The 24,478-nt window shown below is 43.0% G+C and overlaps 1 pseudogene; it reads left to right on the top strand.

Moving 5' to 3' along the window:
• The first annotated feature begins 450 nt into the window (after window positions 1-450).
• Window positions 451-19,056, top strand: LOC123992297 (annotated as a pseudogene).
• Window positions 19,057-24,478: the final 5,422 nt, after the last annotated feature.

The raw sequence follows: 24,478 nt of genomic DNA, 5'->3' as shown, positions 1-24,478 counted from the left end.
TTGGTTACGACATCTACTTTATGCATGACACAAGTAACTTTTCCAGAAATTGTCTAACAAGAAATTTGTGGAGTGGTTGAAAAACAAGTTTTAATGACTCCAGCCTAAGTGTATGTAAACTTCCGACTTCTGTATCTGCAGATGCTTGCGACATGGAGCTGTGCAATATCATGCTGAAACATGAGGTGTGGCGGCGTATAAATGGCATGACAATGAGATCTCATCATGGTATCTCTGTGCATTGAAATTGGCATTGATAAAATAAAATTATGTTCGTGGTCCGTAGCTTATGCCTGTCCCATACCATAACTTCACTTTCACCATGGGGAACTCTGTTCACAACTTTGACATCCGCAAACCACTCACCCACATGACGCCAAACACGCTGTCTGCAATCTGACCGGTGCAGTTGAAACCAGGATTCGTACGTGAATAGCAGACTTCTCCAGCATGCCAGTGGCCATCGAAGGTGAGCATTTGCCCAAGTCAGTTATGACGCTGAACTGCAGCCAGGTAAGATCCTGGTGAGCACTACGAGCACGCAGATGAGCTCTCCTGAGATGTTTTCTGACAGTTTGTGCAAAAATGGTTTCATCAGCTTTCCGTGTGGCTGGTCTCAGACGATCCCGTAGGTGAAGTAGCCGTATGTGGAGGTCATAGGCTAGCATGGTTACACGTGGTCTTGGAGTTGTGAGGTCAGTTGGACGCACTGCTAAATTCTCTAAAACAGTGTTAGAGGCGGCTTATGGTAGAGAAATTAACATTCAATTATCTGGCAACAGCTCTGGTAGACATTCCTGCTGTCAGCATGCCAATTGCACATTCCTTCAATACTTGAAACATCTGTGGCATTGTGTTGTGTGACAACACTGCACATTTTAGAGTGGTCTTTTATTGTTCCCAGCACAAAGTACACCTGCATAATGAACAGTTTCTTGATATGCCACACCTGTCAGGTGGATGGATTATATTGGCAAGTGAGAAATGCTCACTAACAGGGATGTAACATATTTGGCCACAAAATTTGACATAAATACATATGGATAATGTATGGAATATTTCTGGGATATTTTACTTCAGCTCATGAAACATGGGACCAACACTTTACATGTTACATATATATATATATATATTTGTTCAGTATATTTTAAAGTGAAACATCTGAGTCTCAGCATCACTATGTTATCAGGGGGAATTGCCCTGTACCAATCGTCGCCACTTGTCAGTCAGCATGGCTCAGTATTGAACAACATGCTGTCATTTCATGCCCAACCCACCTTGTGGAGAGCTTATCCTACAATAGGTTTGAATTTCATCCTTTAGCTTCACTACTCATATTGTTTAGCAATGACTATCAAATTCATTCAGTATAGATCTATCTTTCCAACCAATAGAAAGCAGCGGGTCATCATCTTCTCTAAGTGACAAATGTCCTTTGCACAATGCCTTTATATAGCGTCAAAGAAATTAGAGGAACTCTCAGTACCACTAAGGATTAAGTTACGAGGTGATGTCAACTCAAATCAAATCAAATCAAATCAAATCAAATTTTATTTGTCACATACACATGGGTTAGCAGATGTTAATGCGAGTGTAGCGAAATGCTTGTGCTTCTAGTTCCGACAATGCAGTGATAACCAACAAGTAATCTAACTAACAATTCCAAAACTACTGTCTTATACACAGTGTAAGGGGATAAGGAACATGTACATAAGGATATATGAATGAGTGATGGTACAGAGCAGCATACAGTAGATGGTATCGAGTACAGTATATACATATGAGATGAGTGTGTAGACAAAGTAAACAAAGTGGCATAGTTAAAGTGGCTAGTGATACATGTGTTACATAAGGATGCAGTCGATGTTGTAGAGTACAGTATATACATATGCATATGAGATGAATAATGTAGGGTAAGTAACATTATATAAGGTAGCATTGTTTAAAGTGGCTAGTGATATATTTACATCATTTCCATCAATTCCCATTATTAAAATGGCTGGAGTTGGGTCAGTGTCAATGACAGTGTGTTGGCAGCAGCCACTCAATGTTAGTGGTGGCTATTTAACAGTCTGATGGCCTTGAGATAGAAGCTGTTTTTCAGTCTCTCGGTCCCAGCTTTGATGCACCTGTACTGACCTCGCCTTCTGGATGATAGCGGGGTGAACAGGCAGTGGTTCGGGTGGTTGATGTCCTTGATGATCTTTATGGCCTTCCTGTAACAACGGGTGGTGTAGGTGTCCTGGAGGGCAGGTAGTTTGCCCCCGGTGATGCGTTGTGCAGTCCTCACTACCCTCTGGAGAGCCTTACGGTTGAGGGCGGAGCAGTTGCCGTACCAGGCGGTGATACAGCCCGCCAGGATGCTCTCGATTGTGCATCTGTAGAAGTTTGTGAGTGCTTTTGGTGACAAGCCTAATTTTTCAGCCTCCTGAGGTTGAATAGGCGCTGCTGCGCCTTCTTCACGACGCTGTCAGTGTGAGTGGACCAATTCAGTTTGTCTGTGATGTGTATGCCGAGGAACTTAAAACTAGCTACCCTCTCCACTACTGTTCCATCGATGTGGATAGGGGGTGTTCCCTCTGCTGTTTCCTGAAGTCCACAATCATCTCCTTAGTTTTGTTGACGTTGAGTGTGAGGTTATTTTCCTGACACCACACTCCAAGGGCCCTCACCTCCTCCCTGTAGGCCGTCTCGTCGTTGTTGGTAATCAAGCCTACCACTGTTGTGTCGTCCGCAAACTTGATGATTGAGTTGGAGGCGTGCGTGGCCACGCAGTCGTGGGTGAACAGGGAGTACAGGAGAGGGCTCAGAACGCACCCTTGTGGGGCCCCTGTGTTGAGGATCAGCGGGGAGGAGATGTTGTTGCCTACCCTCACCACCTGGGGGCGGCCCGTCAGGAAGTCCAGTACCCAGTTGCACAGGGCGGGGTCGAGACCCAGGGTCTCGAGCTTGATGACGAGCTTGGAGGGTACTATGGTGTTGAATGCCGAGCTGTAGTCGATGAACAGCATTCTCACATAGGTATTCCTCTTGTCCAGGTGGGTTAGGGCAGTGTGCAGTGTGGTTGAGATTGCATCGTCTGTGGACCTATTTGGGCGGTAAGCAAATTGGAGTGGGTCTAGGGTGTCAGGTAGGGTGGAGGTGATATGGTCCTTGACTAGTCTCTCAAAGCACTTCATGATGACGGAAGTGAGTGCTACGGGGCGGTAGTCGTTTAGCTCAGTTACCTTAGCTTTCTTGGGAACAGGAACAATGGTGGCCCTCTTGAAGCATGTGGGAACAGCAGACTGGTATAGGGATTGATTGAATATGTCCGTAAACACACCGGCCAGCTGGTCTGCGCATGCTCGGAGGGCGCGGCTGGGGATGCCGTCTGGGCCTGCAGCCTTGCGAGGGTTAACACGTTTAAATGTCTTACTCACCTCGGCTGCAGTGAAGGAGAGACTGCATGTTTCCGTTGCAGGCCGTGTCAGTGGCACTGTATTGTCCTCAAAGGACAATACATTTGATTTGATTTAGTCTGCCTGGGAGCAAGACATCCTGGTCCGTGACTGGGCTGGATTTCATCTTGTAGTCCGTGATTGACTGTAGACCCTGCCACATGCCTCTTGTGTCTGAGCCATTGAATTGAGATTCCACTTTGTCTCTGTACTGACGCTTAGCTTGTTTGATAGCCTTACGGAGGGAATAGCTGCACTGTTTGTATTCAGTCATGTTGCCAGACACCTTGCCCTGATTAAAAGCAGTGGTTCGCGCTTTCAGTTTCACGCGAATGCTGCCATCAATCCACGGTTTCTGGTTAGGGAATGTTTTTATCGTTGCTATGGGAATGACATCTTCGACGCACGTTCTAATGAACTCGCACACCGAATCAGCGTATTCGTCAATATTCCCATCTGACGCAATACGAAACATGTCCCAGTCCACGTGATGGAAGCAGTCTTGGAGTGTAGAGTCAGCTTGTTCTGACCAGCGTTGGACAGACCTCAGCGTGGGAGCCTCTTGTTTTAATTTCTGTCTGTAGGCAGGGATCAGCAAAATGGAGTCGTGGTCAGCTTTTCCGAAAGGGGGCGGGGCAGGGCCTTATATGCGTCGCGGAAGTTAGAGTAACAATGATCCAAGGTTTTACCACCCCTGGTTGCGCAATCGATATGCTGATAAAATTTAGGGAGTCTTGTTTTCAGATTGGCTTTGTTAAAATCCCCAGCTACAATGAATGCAGCCTCCGGATAAATGTTTTCCAGTTTGCAAAGAGTTAAATAAAGTTCGTTCAGAGCCATCGATGTGTCTGCTTGGGGGGGGATATATACGGCTGTGATTATAATCGAAGAGAATTCTCTTGGAAGATAATGCGGTCTACATTTGATTGTGAGGAATTCTAAATCAGGTGAACAGAAGGATTTGAGTTCCTGTATGTTTTCTTCATCACACCATGTCCCGTTAGTCATGAGGCATACGCCCCCTCCACTCTTCTTACCAGAGAGATGTTTGTTTCTGTCCGCGCGATGCGTGGAGAAACCCGTTGGCTGCACCGCCCTGGATAGCGTTTTCCCAGTAAGCCATGTCTCCGTAAAGCAGAGAACGTTGCAGTCTCTGATGTCCCTCTGGAATGCCACCCTTGCTCGGATTTCATCAACCTTGTTGTCGAGAGACTGGACATTGGCAAGAAGAATACTGGGAAGTGGTGCGCGATGTGCCCTTTTCCGGAGTCTGACCAGAACACCGCCGCGTTTCCCTCTTTTTCTTACCTGCAGGAAGTTCTTCACAAAGAGGAGAGCCAAGGTAATTTACTTGGAACAGAATGGTCTCCTGTATCTCCTGTCTCTGACTGCTGATCAGAGAACAACTTCACCACCACGTATTCGTGACAGTGGACTTTCATGGAAAAATGGATGGAGAGAGAGAAATGGTTTAAGGTAGTTCTCATTTATTTTAACTATACAAAAACTGACACAGTAAAAGTTACCAAAATCGTTATTTCAATCAATCTCAAAGTATGCGGTTAGTGGTTTACAACATTGGTAATTATTTGGTTCAGAGCCTGACCTCTCTTGGTCCCCTCTTCTTAATCACTGACCTCTTCCCCAGTGATGGACTTCCCTGTCTGTTCTCATCCTGCCTCTCCCCCCTCTTCTGCCACACAGTCATACTGGTCTTCCAAGTCCTTCTCCTCTACTAACCCCCTCCTTGGCTCTTAGTTTAACCAAAGACAGTATTGAAAACGAAACCACCCTGGCTTTGGTTAAACCCTTATGGTTAAATGTTAGGAAGCTAGCTAGCTAACGTTAGCTAGTTTGCATCCTAGCTAGCTGACATTAACCTAGCTTTCCTCATCAAAAACCTGCTTTAATAACAGAAGATACTATTGAAATCATAGTTGATTAGCTAGCTAGTTGGTCAGCTAGTTGCTCTACTGAAAAACTATTGAACTTACCTCTTTATTATTGTCAGCCATTGTTCGCCTTTCACTTTCCCCTTTCTTCTCTCTGGTCAAAAATCCAGTTAGAGAGCAGTCAAGCCGTGATTGGTCCAAATAACCTGACCAATTGCGTTTCAGTAAACTGCTACAGGTTATGTTCATTGGCTAGAATTTCCCCCTGTGATAAAATTATAGTACGCTGGAAAATTGGTGGGAGAAAAGACATCAGTGTGGGGAAGCAGCGTATTTGTGAGAGTGCATCATTTCTGAGTCCTGACATGTAGTAAGTATTTCTTCCCGCTCACAAAATTCTCTGCTCTCAAATTATTATTATTATATTCGGTTGTGCTCGCTTAAGCTTTGTCACACCCTGACCTTAATATTCTTTGTTTTATTTTTTATTTTGGTTAGGTCAGGGTGTGACATGGGTGATGTATGTGTTTTTTTACTTGTCTAGGGGTTTTGTATGTTTATGGGGTGTTTTCTATTTCTATGTGTTTTTGTAAGTCTATGGTTGACTAGATTGGTTCTCAATTAGAGGCAGCTGTCTATCGTTGTCTCTGATTGGGAACCATATTTATGCAGTCATATTCTTTGGGTATTTTGTGGGTGATTGTTCCTGTTCCAGTGTTTACGTTACGGGACTGGTTTGTCTTCGTTCCTTTTGTCTTTTTGTTGTTTTTGTTCGGTGTTTAAGTATCCCATTAAATATGGATTATCATCACGCTGCATCTTGGTCCTCCTCTCTTTCACCCGAAGACAATCGTTACAGGCCTCGATCACACCAATAGCGTCATTGCATTTTGGTACGCAAGAATTACATTAATTTCCAATTAAATGCTGCGTTTGCCTTGCAGCATTGCGTTGCAGGGGCAGTTGCAGTGCATTCGGTGTGGTGCATAAATTGGATTTATCAAACGTATGCGTCAAACTGTATGCTTAGATGGCTTGACAGAAATGGTAGCAAAAGGTGAATGTTGAACTTGTGTTGCATAGATATCCAAATGATGCTGCGTACTATTTTGCGAAATGGTGCTGATGGTGTTGATCAAAGCATTAAAGTCACACTCACAAGCTCACAAGTTTAATTTGTGAACACCGGACTGGCCTCATCCTCTCTCGACTCAAGTGTTTGCAGATTTCACCATAATAGTCAGTGTGTTGAATTTTTCATCTTGCTTATTCAGGACACACCATATTCACCCCCCGTTGTTACAATACAGCCTTATTCTAAGATTAAATAGTTTTTTCCCTCATCAATCTACACACAATACCCCATAATGACAAAGCAAAAACAGCTTCTTTTTTTGCAAATATATTTTTAAAAACGAAATATCACATTTACATAGGTATTCAAACCCTTTACTCAGTACTTTGAAGCACCTTTGGCAGCGATTACAGCCTCGAATCTTCTTGAGTATGTTATTTTCAGGTCTCTCCAGAGATGTTCAATCGGGTTAAAGTCGGGGCTCTGGCTGTGCCACTCAAGGACATTCAGAGACTTGTCCCAAAGCCACTCCTGTGTTGTCTTGGCTGTGTGCTTAGGGTCATTGTCCTGTTGGAAGGTGAACCTTTGCCCGAGTCTGAGGTCCAGAGCGCTCTGGAGCAGGTTTTCATCAAGGATCTCTCTGTACTTCGCTAGTTCATCTTTCCCTCGATCCTAACTTCTCCCAGTCCCTGCCACTGAAAAATATCTGGATGGTGCCAGGTTTCCTCCAGATGTGACGCTTAGCAATCAGGTTAAATCCTGGTATCATCAGACCAGAGAATCTTATTTCTCTTGGTCTGAGTGTCCTTTAAGTGCGTTTTGGCAAACTCGAAGCAGGCTGTCATGTGCCTTTTACTGAGGAGTGGCTTCCGACTGGCCGCTCTACCATAAAGGCCTTATTGGTGGATTGCTGCAGAGATGGTTGTCCTTTTGGAAGTTTCTCCCATCTCCCGATTGCTCAGTTTGGCCAAGCTCTATGAGTAGTCTTGGTGGTTCCAAATGTCTTGAATTCATAAGCTGACATATGGAATTGTTTTAAGATGGTCATACTATGGATCATTTAGCTATTTGATTTTGAATGTTATTACCCCTTTAGGTATCAAAAAAATATATAAAAGAATGATTTGATAAAATATTGAATTTGGCCTTAGTACCAAAATCCCATAGAACACATTCATAAATGGAGAAAAGAGTCTAAAAATAAATCATAAGGAATAAGATTTAAGTTTCTGTCCTGTATCTATGAGATATAAGAAAGCTCAGGAATTTTTTTTTTATAACATATTTATCCCCTTTGTTTGGGTAGGCACAAAACATCTTCCATTAATTTTTTGTTAACCCAGTACTAGTGACATTCACACGAGTCCCGTGTCACTTGTGGGTGTCGTAGAGTAAAATCTATCCTGTCCACAGTGGGGTCACATTAGTTTTTAGCCCGCACGGTTCAGACGCTAAAACAGAATGTGGCACATCGATTGTACCGACTTGTGGGGGTCATAGAGTCTCATCTTTCCATAGAGTGGTCATAATCATTTCAAGGCCAAATCATGAAGACTCTAAATAAGTTTTCACCAAGTTTCAGGATGTCTCATGGTCTGACAAACAGCGCTCTGTCTTTGCCACCGCAGTTGTGGAAGTGGATGCGGTGGATTGAGATGCATCAAATGCATATCTCTGGTTTTGACGGATTTGGATGGGGATTTCTTTTTTTAAATGTTACTTAGATTGCCGCACCGGTGAATCAAGGTTTCCTTCTTTTAGGTCAGCAGTGTGTAGTAACTACAATGTAGTTGATCAATCCTCAGTCAATCCTCAGTTTTGTCCTATTATAGCTATTCAACTCTGCAACTATTTTAAAGTCATCATTGGCCTCGTTTCCTTCCTCTGTGGAAAGGAAGGACGCCTGTATCTTTGCAGTGACAAAGTGTAATTAATAACTTCACCATGCTTCAAAGGGATATTCAATGTCCGCTTTTTTTTCTTCTTCCCTATCTGCCAATAGATGCCATTCTTTACGAGGCATTGGAAAACCTCCCTGGTCTATGTGGTTTAATCTATGCACAACTGAGGGACCTTACAGATAATTGTATGTGTGGGGTACCGAGATGAGTCATTCAAAAATCATGTTTAAACACTATTAATGCACACAAAGTGAGTTCGTGCAACTTATTATGTGATTTGTAAAGCAATTTTGAGGTTGAATAATTGACTCTTGGTCAATTCTATGTAAAATGCTCACCTGCCATGCATGGTTACCAAGTTTGAAAGTTTGTCTTGTGGGGACAGTGCAGCTTTGAGAAAATAAGTTTATTGTAAATGTCAAATAGCATATTAGTTAACAGCCAATGAGATTTATGTCTTGGAGGGCTTTGATGTGGGTGTTTCTTGTGTGTGTCTGCAAGTGGGAAGTGTTTGTAAATGCAAAACAGTAACCCGGTTATAGTCACTCACCGGTCTAGATAACATGAAAACTAATCTAACCAGCTCGGGTATGGCAACTAAAAAGTTCAGTGAGGTTTTCTCTCTTTTGTGTCACCCTGGCTCATCTTGCTTATTTTCCAACTGTTGTAACAGGAGTAGCCAATCGTCCTCCTGGTGAGCAATTTGGTAGCCTACTATATGCACTTTTGTTCCAGCCCTGCTCTAACACACGTGATACTGCTCATTTGCTGCCCGGCTTGACTTTGATTAACCAAATCAGGTGTCAATGTACTAGGTGAATGGAATAAGGCGGAGTCAGGCGCAGGACACAGGTATGAGGAAAGCCACGATATTTACTCAAATTCAACAATAATCCAACAAGGACAAACATAAAAATCCAGATCACATACACAGAACACCTTGACAAAAACAATCACGCACAAAATAACAGGGGAAGCCAAAGGGTTAAATAAGAAACACTGATTATGGAATGGAAACCAGGTGAGTATAATGAAGACAAAACAAAACGAAAATGAAACATGGATCGGTGGTGACTAGAAAGTCGGTGACGTCGACCACCGAACGCCGCCCGAACAAGGAGTGGGACCAACTTCGGCGGAAGTCGTGACATCAGGTGTGTTATTTAACCTTTATTTAAACTAGGCAAGTCAGTTAAGAACAAATTCATATGTACAATGACGGCCTAGGAACAATGGGTTAACTGCCTTGTGCAGGGACAGATTTTTACCTTGTCAGCTTGGGGATTCGATCAAAGCGAATTATTACCGCCCCAAGGCGGCAGGTACAGCAGGTCTGGAGCAAAATACTACCTAGGTTACCCAGTAGCTTCACATGAGGACATTTTAATTTGCTGATGATAAATCATATGTTACATGGTTCATTATAAATATAAAATTAAAACATACAGTTGATGGTCTTAGCATGACTTTATTGTGAGGTATGGTTTCATACAAAAAGCTAAAACTATGTTCCTCCCTTATTCCTCCATTGTGAATACAGTACAATTCATCAACCATCACAACTACGACTATGATACCCTGAAGAGTTCGATTTGTTACTTGGGTTAAAGGCTGAAGAAATTTGGCTTGCGGAGGATGGGCTTGTGGTAATGGCTGGAGGGGAATGGGTGGAATGGTATCAAAATCAACAAACGCATGGAACGCAGTCGAAAGTGTAATTAAAAACTTCACCATGCTCCAAGGGATATTCTGTCTCCTTTTTTATACACACCTAAAGTACAATCTACTTCTTTGTGCGAGGCATTGGAAAACCTCCCTGGTCTTTGTGGTTGAATCTGTGTTTGCTCGACTAATGGAATTTACAGATAATTGTGTTTTGTGGGGTACAGAGATTAAGTGGTCATTCAAAAACACAATTATTGTACACAGAGTGAGTCCATGCAACTTATTATGTGACTTGTTCAGCACGTTTGCTCCTTAACTTTAGGCTTACCACATTCAACAAAGTGGTTGAATACTTATTGACTCAAGACATTTCAGCTCTTCACTTTTCATTCATTTGTAAACATTGCTAAAAGCATAATCCCACTTTGACATTGTGTATAATCTTTATTTAATACATGTTTAATTCAGGCTGTAACACAACAGCATGTTGAAAAAGCACTGTATGTATGCATGTATTATTATTATTACATGGGGGGGGGGGTAACAACCCGCCACGCCGGGGGGTCTCTGGCAGGGAGTTGTATGATGATGAGGGTTACCACACTACAGCTCTGCATGACAAGCATCCTGTTTCATTCTCACACTACGATTGGAGTGTATGTAACTGTAACAGAGCAAAAACTTGTCATGCGGGTGAAAGAGGACCCAAAAGCAACTTAACAGAAACAGAGTTTATTCAAGTCCAAACAGGGAATAACAGAAATCCTCTAGTCTGTAGAGGGGAATAACAGGAGAAGCGGCCACAGACTGCAGGTCGCTTCGGGTAGGCGCAGGCCGTAGTTGACAGAGACACCTGCTCACACGCAGCATCTGATGAAGGCAAAAAACACGACAGGACAGGGCGATACACAATCACAGCAAAAACACGACAGGACAGGGCGATACGCAATCACAGCATGGTGAATACTAAACAAGGAACCGACGGGACAGGAACGGAACACAAAGGAATAAATAGGGACTCCAATCAGGGGAAAGGATCGGGAACAGGTGTGGGAAGACTAAATGATGATAGGGAAATAGGAACAGCTGGGAGCAGGAACGGAACGATAGAGAGAAGAGAGAGCGAGAGAGTGAGAGAGGGAGGGGGAGAGAGAGGGATAGAAAGAGGGAAAGAACCTAATAAGACCAGCAGAGGGAAACGAATAGAATGGGGAGCACAGGGACAAGACATGATAATAAATGGCAAACATGACAAAACTGGTAAGGAGAGACAGTGTGTCAATTGTATTTGCTAGTAAAAATGTGAATATTATTGAACTACAGTAAGGACCAATAATGTTTGCTATATGTTCTACTCAATGTTCATTACAGTCACAGGTAACAATGTTTTTCCATGGTGATGCCTATGGGGGTAATAACATTGAAAAGTCATACTGTGGCAATAATGCAAACAGTTTTGATAATCGATGGCAATTCTAAGAATGAAGTCAGTAAGAGATTGATTGTTTTTGTATTTATTTATTTCCCCTTTTTTAACCAGATAAGTCAGTTGAGAACATGTTTCACCTGATAGACAGTGTTATCCTTGTCTGTGAACCAAATATATCTACAAATACATCTATAGGTACTATTAGGAAAATGGAGAACTCAACGCAATTCACTTCATTTATGTTAGCTGGATTTGAAGACAGTGGACACTTAAAGTAGGCCTACTTGTGTTTCATTATAATAACTGTATTATGGGTATCCATAGTTTTTGCGAACACAGTGATTATTGTGGTTATTTGCATTGAGAGATGCCTTCCTACATGAATCCATATATCTGTATCTGTGCAGTCTGTTTGTAAATTACTTATATGGTAGCACTGGTTTGTTTCCTGCTCTCATGATGTCACACCCTGACCATAGTTTGCTTTGTATGTTTCTATGTTTTGTTTGGTCAGGGTGTGATCTGAGTGGGCATTCTATGTTGGATGTCTTGTTTGTCTATTTCTATGTCTGGCCTGATATGGTTCTCAATCAGAGGCAGGTGTTAGTCATTGTCTCTGATAGGGAACCATATTTAGGTAGCCTGTTTGGTGTTGGGTTTTGTGGGTGATTGTTCCTGTCTCTGTGTTTGCACCAGATAGGGCTGTTTAGGTTTTCCTCACGTTTATTGTTTTTGTTAGTCTATTCATGTATAGATTTGCTTTATTAAAGAACCATGAATAGAAACCACGCTGCATTTTGGTCCGCCTCTCCTTCAACTCCGTTGAACTCCGAACCGTTACAGAATCACCCACCACAACAGGACCAAGCGGCGTGGTAACGGGAAGCAGCAGGAGCAGCGCGATAAAGACTTCTGGACTTGGGAAGAAATCCTGAACGGGAGAGGACCCTGGGCAAAGCCAGGGGAGTGTCACCGCCCCAAGGTACAGCAGGAGAAGAGGCAGCAGGAGCAGCGCGAGGAGGAATGGACATGGGAGGACGAATTGGACGCAAAGGGACCCTGGGCACAGCCAGGAGAATATCGCCGCCCCAAAGAAGAGCTGGAGGCGGTGAAGGCGGAGAGGCGCTGGGATGAGGAGGCAGCACGGTGGCGTAGATGGAAGCTCGAGAGTCAGCCCCAAAAATGTATTAGGGGGGGGCACACAGGAAGTGTGGCTAAGCCAGGTAGGAGACCTGCACCAACTTCCTGTGCTTACCGGGGGGTGAGAGAGACCGGGCAGGCACCGTGTTATGCGGGCTATTTCACCTCGCCGCACTGGCAGGGCGACCGGGAGCATTCAACCGGGTAAGGTTGGGCAGGCTCGGTGCTCAAAAGCTCCAGTGCGCCTGCACGGTCCGGTCTATCCGGTACCACCTCCACGCACCAGCCCTCCGGTGGCAGCCACCCGCACCAGGCTGTCTCTCCGTCTCATCCCTACAGGTGCTCCTGCCTGTCCAGTGCTGCCAGAGCCTTCCTCCTCTCCAGCGCTGCCAGAGATCCCGCCCCTCAGTCCAGAGGCGCTAGAGCCCCTCATTCCAGAGGCGCCAGAGCTACTCAGTCCAGCACTGCCAGAGCCTTCCTCTCCAGCGTTGCCGGAGCTTCCCGTCTGCCCAGCGCCATCTGAGCTACCTGTCTGCCCAGCGCCATCTGAGCTACCCGTCTGCCCAGCACCATCTGAGCCGCCAGTCTGCCCAGCGCCGCCAGTGCCGCCAGTCTGCAAGGAGCCGCCAGTGCCGCCAGTCTGCAAGGAGCCGCCAGTGCCGCCAGTCTGCCAGGAGCGGCCAGTGCCACCAGTCTGCTAGGAGCCGCCAGTGCCGCCAGTCTGCCAGGAGCCGCCAGTGCCGCCACTGTGTTCGCCAACTCATGAGAACCGTTACACATGACTAATTTGGTTTCAGATGACCATACAGTTTCCACTGTGATGTTACCTACAGATATTTTGCATATACACATAAGGAACTAATGAATTGAGCATATTAGCAGCCATGTCCTATGACAGGTACCTTGCTGTATGTTATCCACTACAGAATAACAACATAATGACACTCAACAGGGTGTGTATTTTAAATTGTGTAAGATTGTTGTACTCTTTTGCTAAAAGCATCCAAACACTGTCTTTAACTATTTGTTTGCGATTGTGTGGAAACGTCATAGACAAAGTGTATTGTGACAAGTACCTGGTCGTAAAACTTGCCTGTTCAACTTCAGACACAACCGTTAACATCTATGGACTCTGTGGTATTGTTTTGACTGTCGCAATCCCTTTAATTACTATGTGTTCATCGAGACCAGACAGAAAGCTTTCAGCACCTGAATTCCTCATCTGGCCTCGATGCTCAACTTCTCTTTCTGTTGTTTCTTAAATCTGCTCTAGAGTAGATTTGATAGGCCTATGAAAAATGTTAAAACTGTACACACTATTTTATTAGTGTACTATCTCATGTGCTAGCCACTTTTGACCGTATTGTGTTTGGAGTTAGGATGGCTAAAATTAGACAGGCTTGTAAAAACATACTACCTGTAGGTCTGTACCCTAAAACATAAGCTAAACATTAGTGTGACCTGTCCTGATTGTTCAATTTTTGTGATGTTGACTTGTGTGTTTTGTTACTTATAGTCACAATAATAAATGGGGGTGAGGATGGTGAAAATCAGACTTGTGAAACATTTGCTGATTTCTATAATATTGTCATTGGCGTTTTATTCACTTTCTGATCTCCATTGACTATCTGTCCCTCAAAGAATTTACTTTAAAATGCACTTCCTTGTCTACAAATCCCTGAATGGAATCGGACCCGCCTGTAAGAGCTACTCTTCCCCTATGAACCTCCATATACCCGACATTTAAGCCACACAAAGCTGCTCCATGCCAGCAGGACCTGTATAAACACAGTGGTGGAACGTTTCTTTTGCTCCCACGCAACACGCCTTTGGAATTCCCTTCCTGACAATCTCAGGGCTGCTAAGACTGTTTGAGCCTTTAAAGCAGGCCTTAAGACTCATCTCTATTAAACCTTCCTTTCCTCCTAGACTTTGATTGTTTGCTTTCATGATTTGGTTACAGTATATATGTTTTGTACTATTGTTTTAGTAAATTTTTTATTTCATGCACTTTGAGATTACAATGTTATAATGAAAAGCATTTTACAAATGTACTAAATTATTATTTAAATTTAAAAAACAATCATTGATCAGTTTGAATTCCTTACTTAAATTTACAGTTTTGCCAGAGGCTGCTGTATCTAAGTATGTAACAAATCTAGAAATCATTAACTGTGTGGATCGATTCACTAGATGTAAATGTGTAAAAAGTAAGCCTACGTTATAGCCCAACTGGCACCCTTACATAGTTCGCTTATGGAAAATAAGCCCTGTAGGGTACATACAAGCTTGGGGATTGTTTGACAGTTTGAGAGAGAAATCTACGGAAATACAGATCTCAAACTAAATTCTGCCTGAGATCTGTATGCATGTCATGTTTTCTGAGGGACAACTGTTCTATGTAACATGATATCTGTGTGCCAGCTATCTGACAGATGAACAGCTTTGGTATTCCTCAGAAATGTTGAGTCATACCAGAAAGGCAACTACCAGGGACACAAGAGAAACGTGTTGTCTAATATGAATAGCTTATTCTCTCCTAACAAATCCCAGATAATTCATTGATAATAACAAGAGGGACCTGTTGCCTGATTTGGACATCTTACTCTGTTATTATTGAGAAATCAGAGTACCAGATACACATTTACATTTGAGTAATTTAGCAGACACTCGTATCGAGAGCGACTTACAGTTAGTGTATTCTTCTTAAAATAGCTAGATGGGACAACCACAGTCATGAGTGAACAGGGAGTACAGGAGGGGGCTGGTCACGCACCCCTGAGGGACCCCTGTGTTGAAGATCAGCGTGGCGGATGTGTTGTTACCTACCCTTACCGTCAGGAAGTCCAGGATACAGTTGCAGAGGGAGGTGTTTAGTCCCAGGGTCCTGAGCTTATTGATGACCTTGCTGTTGAACGCTGAGCTGTAGTCAATGAAAGCATTCTCACATAGGTGTTCCTTTTATCCAGGTGGGAAAGGGCAGTGTGGAGTGCAATAGAGATTGCATCATCTGTGGATCTGTTGGGGCGGTATGCAAATTGGAGTGGTTCTAGTTTCTGGGATGATGGTGTTTATGTGAGCCATGACCGGCCTTTCAAAGCACTTCATGGCTACAGATGTGAGTGCTACAGGTCAGTAGTCATTTAGCAGGTTACCTTAGTGTCCTTGGGCACAGGCACTATGGTGGTCTGCTTAAAACATGTTGGTATTACAGACTTGGACAATTGAAAATGTCAGTGATGACACCTGCTAGTTGGTCAGCGCATGCTCGCTGTACACATACTGGTAATCCGTCTGGACCTGCGGCCTTGTAAATGTTGACCTGTCTAAAGGTCTTACTCACATCGGCTGTGGAGAGTGTGATCACATTGTCTTCCGGTACAGCTGGTGCTCTCATGCATGTTTCAGTGTTATTTGCCTCAAAGCGAGCACAGAAGTAGTTTAGCTCATCTGGTAGACTCGTGTCACTGGACTGCTCTCGGTTGTGCTTCCCTTTGTAGTCTGTAATGATTTGCAAGCCCTGCCACATAAGACGAGCGTCAGCCGGTGTAGTATGACTCAATTTTAGTCCTGCATTGATGCTTTGCCTGTTTGATGGTTCATCGGAGGGCATAGCGGGATTTCTTATAAGCTTTTGGGTTAGAGTCCCTCTGTCAGGACCCGGTTACGAACCCGGGTCTCCGGAGTGAGAAACAGTCACTTAACCAACTGAGCCACGAATAGTCGGCAAAACCCAGAAGATGAGGCAGACACAGCAGTACTTGAGACAGTGTATTTAATGAAGTAAAAAAGTGAAGTCCTTCAGGAAAACATGTAACTCCACAACCTCAAAAGGAATTCCACAAGAACAAAGGTAATCCTCCAAGACAAAAAGGTAAATCCACAAGGTGGTAGGTATAGCATAAAAAGCCTCAAAAGATACTCAAAAATAAATAAACAAGAACAAAAAACTGAATTCCACAAGAGAGTCCACCGGGATCAACAATAGTTCACAGAATACTAGGGCTGGGTGCTAACATACAAACACAGAGCAAATAACTGAGGAAAACTAAGGGTTTAAATACAATCAGGGGAAACGAGGCACAGGTGCAAATAATAATGGGGATCAAGGGAAAACAAAAGGTCAAAAAGCACAATGGGGGCATCTAGTGACCAAAAACCGGAACAACCCTGGCCAAATCCTGACAGTTTTGAAGTGTCAGATATATATCGAGGAGATATAAAATAGCTAAGGAAATATTTGTGTTTTTTTGGACACATGTTTAACCCCTTATTTTTGTTGGCACAAAACTACCTCCATACTTCCATTCTTTTTATGGGTTACCTTCAGATGAGTCCCATGACACTGAGCCAAACAGAGAACGCCATCGAGTTCATGAGTCACCCCTTTCCATAGTGGGTTCATATTAGTATGTACAGTGGTTCCTCCTTTAAAAGTTGCGTCATACTGCGGCACACCCTGCCTGCTGCTGCAGCATTCTGTGGCACGTCATTTAATACTCAGCCATTTCTTCTGTTTCTGCAAGTTATTGCTAGTTTGCCACCAGGGGGCATCTTTGAGACGCATTTGATAGTGTTCAGTATTGGCATTACCAGAGAATTTAAAACCATTTTTGTAATACATAGTATATGGGATTGATTGGCTTAATTAATTTGATTAATATTATGATGTTTCCCATTCAGAGAAATATTGTCAGTTTGTAAAATCAGACAGTTGCCCTCTCAGAGCGCATACTGGACATTCGGGCCGAGGAGTTGGGTTGATCTGAGTGTTCTGGCCTTACAACAGAAGTCAAGCACCCAAGCTAACGTTGGCTAGCTACTTCCAGACACAAATGAGACCACTCTGACCATTTACTGACACTGGCCATATTCAACGGGTGTTGAGTGCTCATAAAGTAATTATTCTACACTCTGGTACACTCAGACGAGTGTGCTCTGAAATCTGTGTAGATAGTAGGCTGGACACATGCAATTTTTAACAACGTTCTTTTCTGATAAAAAAACGAGTTCATTGCATCCACCGTGGAGCCCAGTTTCATAATATGACCATATTTCCCAGCTGCTTGCTGTCATTTGGAAGTAATCGCGAAAAAAACAGGCCTTATTTTAGTTTATTTTTCACACTGCCAGCTCCTATTAGATCTACTGAGCACTGTGGCACCAACTCGCCTTACGAACATTCTATTCCAAGCTTATTGTTCAATGTCACAATGCCTGCTTCTCTATTGTTGGCAATGAGACCTGCTCACATTGTTTTATAGTTCAAATGTAAACAACAAAAATAATATTGGAACTCTGCGGTCTTCCCATTGTTTCCTGTGGTGGAAATATAGGCATGTCTGTCTATTGATGATGTCATCTCAGGTAAGCAGCACTGGGCTGTATTGATGATGTCATCTCAGGTAAGCAGCACTGGGCTGTATTGATGATGGCATCTCAGGTAAGCAGCACTGGGCTGTATTGATGATGTCATCTCAGATAAGCAGCACTGGGCTGTATTGATGATGTCATCTCAGGTAAGCAGCACTGGGCTGTATTGATGATGTCATCTCAGGTAAGCAGCACTGGGCTGTATTGATGATGTCATCTCAGGTGAGCAGCACTGGGCTGTATTGATGATGTCATCTCAGGTAAGCAGCACTGGGCTGTATTGATGATGTCATCTCAGGTAAGCAGCACTGGGCTGTATTGATGATGTCATCTCAGGTAAGCTGTATTGATGATGCACTGGGCTGTATTGATGATGTCATCTCAGGTAAGCAGCACTGGGCTGTATTGATGATGTCATCTCAGGTAAGCAGCACTGGGCTGTATTGATGATGTCATCTCAGGTAAGCAGCACTGGGCTGTATTGATGATGTCATCTCAGGTGAGCAGCACTGGGCTGTATTGATGATGTCATCTCAGGTAAGCAGCACTGGGCTGTATTGATGATGTCATCTCAGGTAAGCAGCACTGGGCTGTATTGAAGTATCCTAAAAATGACATCTGCTGCTTTAGATTGAACAGTCATATCTCAGTTATTGTTTTCATATCAATAAAAAAAAATCTGTTTTCTTTACTTTCAGAGAGCGAGCTGACCAAGGGGTCGAAAATGTAGATATTGCCAGATGTTCACTGTCCGACGAACAGGCCATGGAAGATTTATTGCTGGCAAAAGTGTCCATAACCAGAGGTAATTAAACTGCTATGTGTTATTTTTTCCATCTCTGCCTGTCTTGTTGTACATGAAACCTGTCTCACATGCATTCATTTAAAAAAAACTTAAGATGTCAGCTGCTAATTTTCAGATTTACACCACATAAACACAGCCATTTTCACTGGACTATCTGTTGCAGCCAAGTCATGATTTCCCTGGGGGTTAGTCTTGCAATAACCAAGTGGTGAGACACATAGCCCTCTATATTTAAATGTTTCAGGTACACTCCGATAGGTGTCTGCGTCACATACAGTATCTTCTATTGACATTATCTTCTATTGTTTGTCCTCATGTGTCTGTTTTTCAGCCTAAAGTACTATGTAGCCACTTAGTGTGGACACCAGGTGAGACCACACACACACAATAACAGTCTCTTCTTCACTTCATCCCTCTCCCCCTTCTCCCTAAATCTTCTAGGTTATATCAGCTGTTTTGGTGAACCCCTCCCGCATCTAAACTGCCTGACACAGAGGGCACAGCATGATCATAGGTGAGATGTCACTTGGTCAGGTCAACAGGAAGTATTATTAAAGAGATGTTTTACATTGAAATAAGAATAAATTACAATTAAAAAAACAAGGCTTACTCATGCTCTCTCTCTCTATCCATCTGTCACTCGTCTGCAGGTATGTTTTGATGTGAGAGAGGAAGCCAGTCCCGTCATCGCCACCTCACCCTCTCTTAAGATAACCTTCGGGCCCCAAGGCTGGTTACGAGACACAGCAATTGTGATGAACTGAGAGAATATTAGGGTAGCACTGTAATTCATGAATCATATGCTGTCTGCCGCTGTTCTTACCTCTTTCCCTTTCTGTCTTCTACACCTCTCTCCCCACCTCGTCTTTCTTCCTCGTTTTATAATGCACACCATATGTGCATTGAAGTACAGATTGAACTTGTATTTATAATATTACAATTATCATAATTATAATGCATTTATGTATTTATAACACCTGGATAATGAACTTCTCTCAATAAAACGTTTCACATTCTCCACTGGTTGAAATGAATTATCTCATTGAAATACTATCCTGTGTCCTCAGATTAATGCAATTGAAGTGAGTTAGATATGCATAGTTTTTTTCTGTATATATGAATTACAAATCAATCATGTTTCTAGTCTATTGCATAGTTACAATGTGTAATCATTGATGTCCCAGGAGCAGGAGTGGTAAACACTGTTGAAGTGTATAATTGTAATACATACATGCAGACACAGCATCATTCAAATAATGGAGTTTTATATGACTGAAAAAGAATGTCTCAGAGATTCATACCTGAACCACCAAGGAAGAGTACATGATCAGTGAACAGATTCAATGTACAGGCTACAATGTGGGAATCTCATGCATGGTAAGAACTACAGTACATGTGTATATAGGACTTGCATCCTTGGCACAATAAAGTTATTATATTCTACTCAATCCATAGGCTTCATTAATGTCATTCAGGCTTGAAGTTGATACAACAACTATGATAGCTGAGGTTCATCGATTGTTATGAATATTAGTTCAGAACCTAACGTTTTAGGGTCCGTACACAGATTGGCCACACATCCACAGGCATACAGTTATTTTTATCCTCCACTACACAATAAGCAAGTAAATAGTTAGCTAGCTATGTTACTTCAGCTGCATTGCAAGGCAAGCTTACACAATTGTACATTCAATTTTCAGTAAATGCTTTAGCTAGCTAGATTTTACAGCCACTGTTTCACATTACGACAGCCTGGTTTGCTGGTTTTCTCAGTAGTCCCTAAAACATTAAACAACACAAATTACAAATGAATTCTCCTAACACTTGCTAACTGGCTAATGTTAGCTAGTCAGATAACTTTCTAAAAGGCGATTTTCATCAATTAAATTAATGACCTCAATATGCAGATACGCTTGTCTCCGCATTAACATATTTCTCTCAATTGTAAATGTTTTGCTTGACTCGTTATGACGATATAACAATTTACATCTGGTTCCACCGTAATGTTTTTTCAGCCATCTTTGTTGAAGAATGCCACAAGGCAAGGGTGGCTCACATCACAATGTGTCATTGGAACCACTCGATATGGTTGGTCATATAAAAACCTTGGGACCCAAATGCTTAATGAGTGCTCTAACATCCCCTTGTGGTGGTCTGGAGCAATGAAGCCGTGACGCTGGGTACCTCTAAGTCCCACGGTGCAAGCTCAAAACTTTTAAAGGAGGAACAGCTGAAGCTCAAACGGTTCGGACGGTACAGAAATAAATTGGCACATCAGAGTTATTGACTTCAGACGAGTTCCGTGACACTTGTGGGTATATTCAAAGATATATATTTTGCTCATTAGTGCCCCCTCAACATTTTGGGGAGCATGATGCCCCTGGCTGGATGTGTTGTGCCAATCAAGAAGTCATCTGCCATGAGGCCTGTGAACAGTCCGCTGGGGGTAGATAGTATATTGTACAAAGACCTTTTTTTTCTGACAATATTTTTCAGTGTATTTTGCAATTGAAATGTTTTTCATAACATTTTATTTAATCATTAACTCATGCAAAAACTAGCTACTACCAAAGTCTAGCCCTCCTCTGATTCACTTCATGGAGCTGAGCAGTGGTAAAAAAAAACAATTGCTCAGATATGAGCTAAAATTGTCTGAGATTTGAGCATTTTGTGGAAAGCCTTTAAAGACAAATAAAAATTAACCCATGTGGTCCAAATTTCCAATTAGAAAAATGGCCATGCTCTCAACAAGTTATGTTCAAAATGTAGCAAAGTGCCCAAAAAATGGTATTAAACTCCACCCAGGAGATAGTGTTTGTGCTGCATGGACTGAGCGTGGCATATTTACTTCGGATTGACTTTCATCCTATACCTCTTCACCATTTTTGTCAATCTGACACTGATTGTTAACATTTTTCTGTAGAAAATGTTGTATTTATTCCTCTGTAATCTGTGTATTAATGGTATCTATGGCATTTCAGCTTATGACCTTTTATTTGACTCTCATGTACATTGGGTGCCTGACCCATCTACTCCTATGCTTTTTTTCACCAGCTTGACAGTGATGACATATGACAGGTATGTTGCCATCTGCAAGCCGTTACAATACCACTCTATCATGACCACTCGAAAAGTATGGACACTGCTTTTTCTTACGTGGCTTTTTTCATGGCTAGAAAATAGCATTGGGATGGTTTACCCCTCTGTGGCGTCTACGGCAATAAACTCTACTGCTCAAACTGGGCGGTCGTGGAGCTCTCATGTGTGGACACCACTCTGACCAACCTCTGCTTCTTCATTGTCACGTTTTCTCACGTCTCTCAAACATTACTCGTCCTGATTTCCTATGATTTTCTAAATCAATCAATCTAAATCAATAAATCAAAAATCTAAATCAATAAATCAATCAAATTTAATTTAATTTAATTAAAATCATGATGTTTTGCCATCAATGGCCTTCGTCAGAATAATTTTTCATGGACATTAAGTGGAAAAAGTTTGACCCTCTCATTTGTTGTTAATGACAGATTCAGGTGTTTGGCTTACGCTTGACGACTAAGTGAAAATAGCTGTATATAGTATATAAACTCAGCAAAAAAAGAAACGTTCCTTTTTCTTTTTCTTTCAAAGATAATTCGTAAAAATCCAAATAACTTCACAGATCTTCATTGTAAAGGGTTTCATTCAACACTGTTTCCCATGCTTGTTCAATGAACCATAAACAACTAATGAACATGCACCTGTAAAACGGTCGTTAAGACAGTAACAGCTTACAGAAGGTCACAATTATGAAAAAACTTAAGACACTATAAAGGCCTTTCTACTGACTCTGAAAAACACCAAAAGAAAGATGCCCAGGGTCCCTGCTCATCTGCGTGAACGTGCCTTAGGCATGCTGCAAGGAGGCATGACGACTGCAGATGTGGCCAGGGCAATAAATTGCAATGTCCATATTGTGAGATGACTAAGAAAGCGCTACAGGGAGACAGGACGGACAATCTGTTCGTCATCGCCATGCTAGACCATGTGTAACAACACCTGCACAGGATCGGTACATCAAAAACATCACACCTGCGGGACAGATACAGGATGGCAACAACAACTGCCCGAGTTACCCCAGGAATGCACAATCCCTCCCATGAGTACTCAGTCTGTCCGCAACAGGCTGAGAGAGGCTTGTAGGCATGTTGTAAGGCAGGTCCTCACCAGACATCACCGGCAACAAGGTCACCTATGGGCAGTAACCCACCGTCGCTGGACCAGTCGGGACTGGCAAAATGTGCTCTTCACTGACGAGTCGCGGTTTTGTCTCTTCAGGGGTGATGGTCGGATTCACGTTTATCGTCGAAGGAATGAATGTTACACCGAGGCCTATACTCTGGAGTGGGATAGATTTGGAGGTGGCGGGTCCGTCATGGTCTGGGGCGGTGTGCCACAGCATCCTCAGACTGAGCTTGTTGTCATTGCAGGCAATCTCAACACTGTGTGTTACAGGGAAGACATCCTCCTCCCTCATGTGGTACCCTTCCTGCAGGCTCATTGTGACATGACCCTCCAGCATGACAATGCCACCAGCCATACTGCTCATTCTGTGAGTGATTTCCTGCAAGACAGGAATGTTAGTGTTCTGCCATGGCCAGCGAAGAGCCCGGATCTCAATCCCATTGAGCACATCTGGGACCTGTTGGATCGGAGGGTGAGGGCTAGGGCCATTCCCCCCAGATATGTCCAGGAACTTGCAGGTGCCTTGGTGGAAGAATGGGGTAACATCTCACAGCAAGAACTGGCAAATCTGGTGCAGTACATGAGGAGGAGATGCACTGCAGTACTTAATGTAGCTGGTGGCCACACCAGATACTAACTGTTAATTTTGATTTTGATACCCCCTTTGTTCAGGGACACATTATTCAATTTCTGTTAGTCACATGTCTGTGGAACTTGTTCAGTTTATGTCTCAATTGTTAAATCTTGTTATGTTCATACAAATATTTACACATGTTAAGTTTGCTGACATGAAATAATAGTGAAGACATCAATTCTATGACATAACAGATATGGAATCCTTACCTTAGTGTTCTTGAGCACAGGGACTATGGTGGTCTGAGGGAAACATGTTGGTATTAAAAACTCAGACGGGGAGAGGTTGAAAATGTTAATGAAGACACTTTCCAGTTGGTCAGCGCATGCTCAGAGTACATGTCCTGGTAATCTGTCTGGCCCTGCATCCTTGTGAATGTTGATATGTTTAAAGGTCTTATTCTTATCGGCTACGGAGAGCGTGATCACACAGTCGTCCAGAACAGCTGATGCTCCCATGCATGCTTCAGTGTTACTTGCCCCGAAGCGAGCATAGAAGTAATTTAGCTCATCTGGTAGGCTTATGTCACTGGGCAGCTCTCGGCTGTGCTTCCCTTTGTGGTCTGTAATAGTTTGCAAGCACTGCCACATCCGACGAGTGTCGGAGCCGGTGTCATACGATTCGATCTTAGTCCTGTATTGTCGCTTTGCCAATTTGATGGTTCAGATATCACATGAACACACATAAGACATGTTCCCCAGTGATGAGGGGGCCTGAGTGAAAAGGTTTGGGAACCACAGCTCTAGTGTATAACAATATTACAAAAACTAAAAACTTCTTTTTCATTGATGTCATCCCTATCTCCCTGAGTTTGCGGTAATGTTATAGACAGAGTGTTCAAATATTACACAAAAATATGATATGGGGTCTTGTTGTAACTGTGCTTTCTTTAGCTTGTAC

The sequence above is a fragment of the Oncorhynchus gorbuscha genome, linkage group LG13 (genome assembly GCF_021184085.1).
Source record: "Oncorhynchus gorbuscha isolate QuinsamMale2020 ecotype Even-year linkage group LG13, OgorEven_v1.0, whole genome shotgun sequence".
NCBI classification, from domain to species: Eukaryota; Metazoa; Chordata; class Actinopteri; order Salmoniformes; family Salmonidae; genus Oncorhynchus; species Oncorhynchus gorbuscha.
The sequence above is the reverse complement of the archived record's forward strand: the minus strand, read 5'-3'. Positions and strand labels throughout refer to the sequence as shown.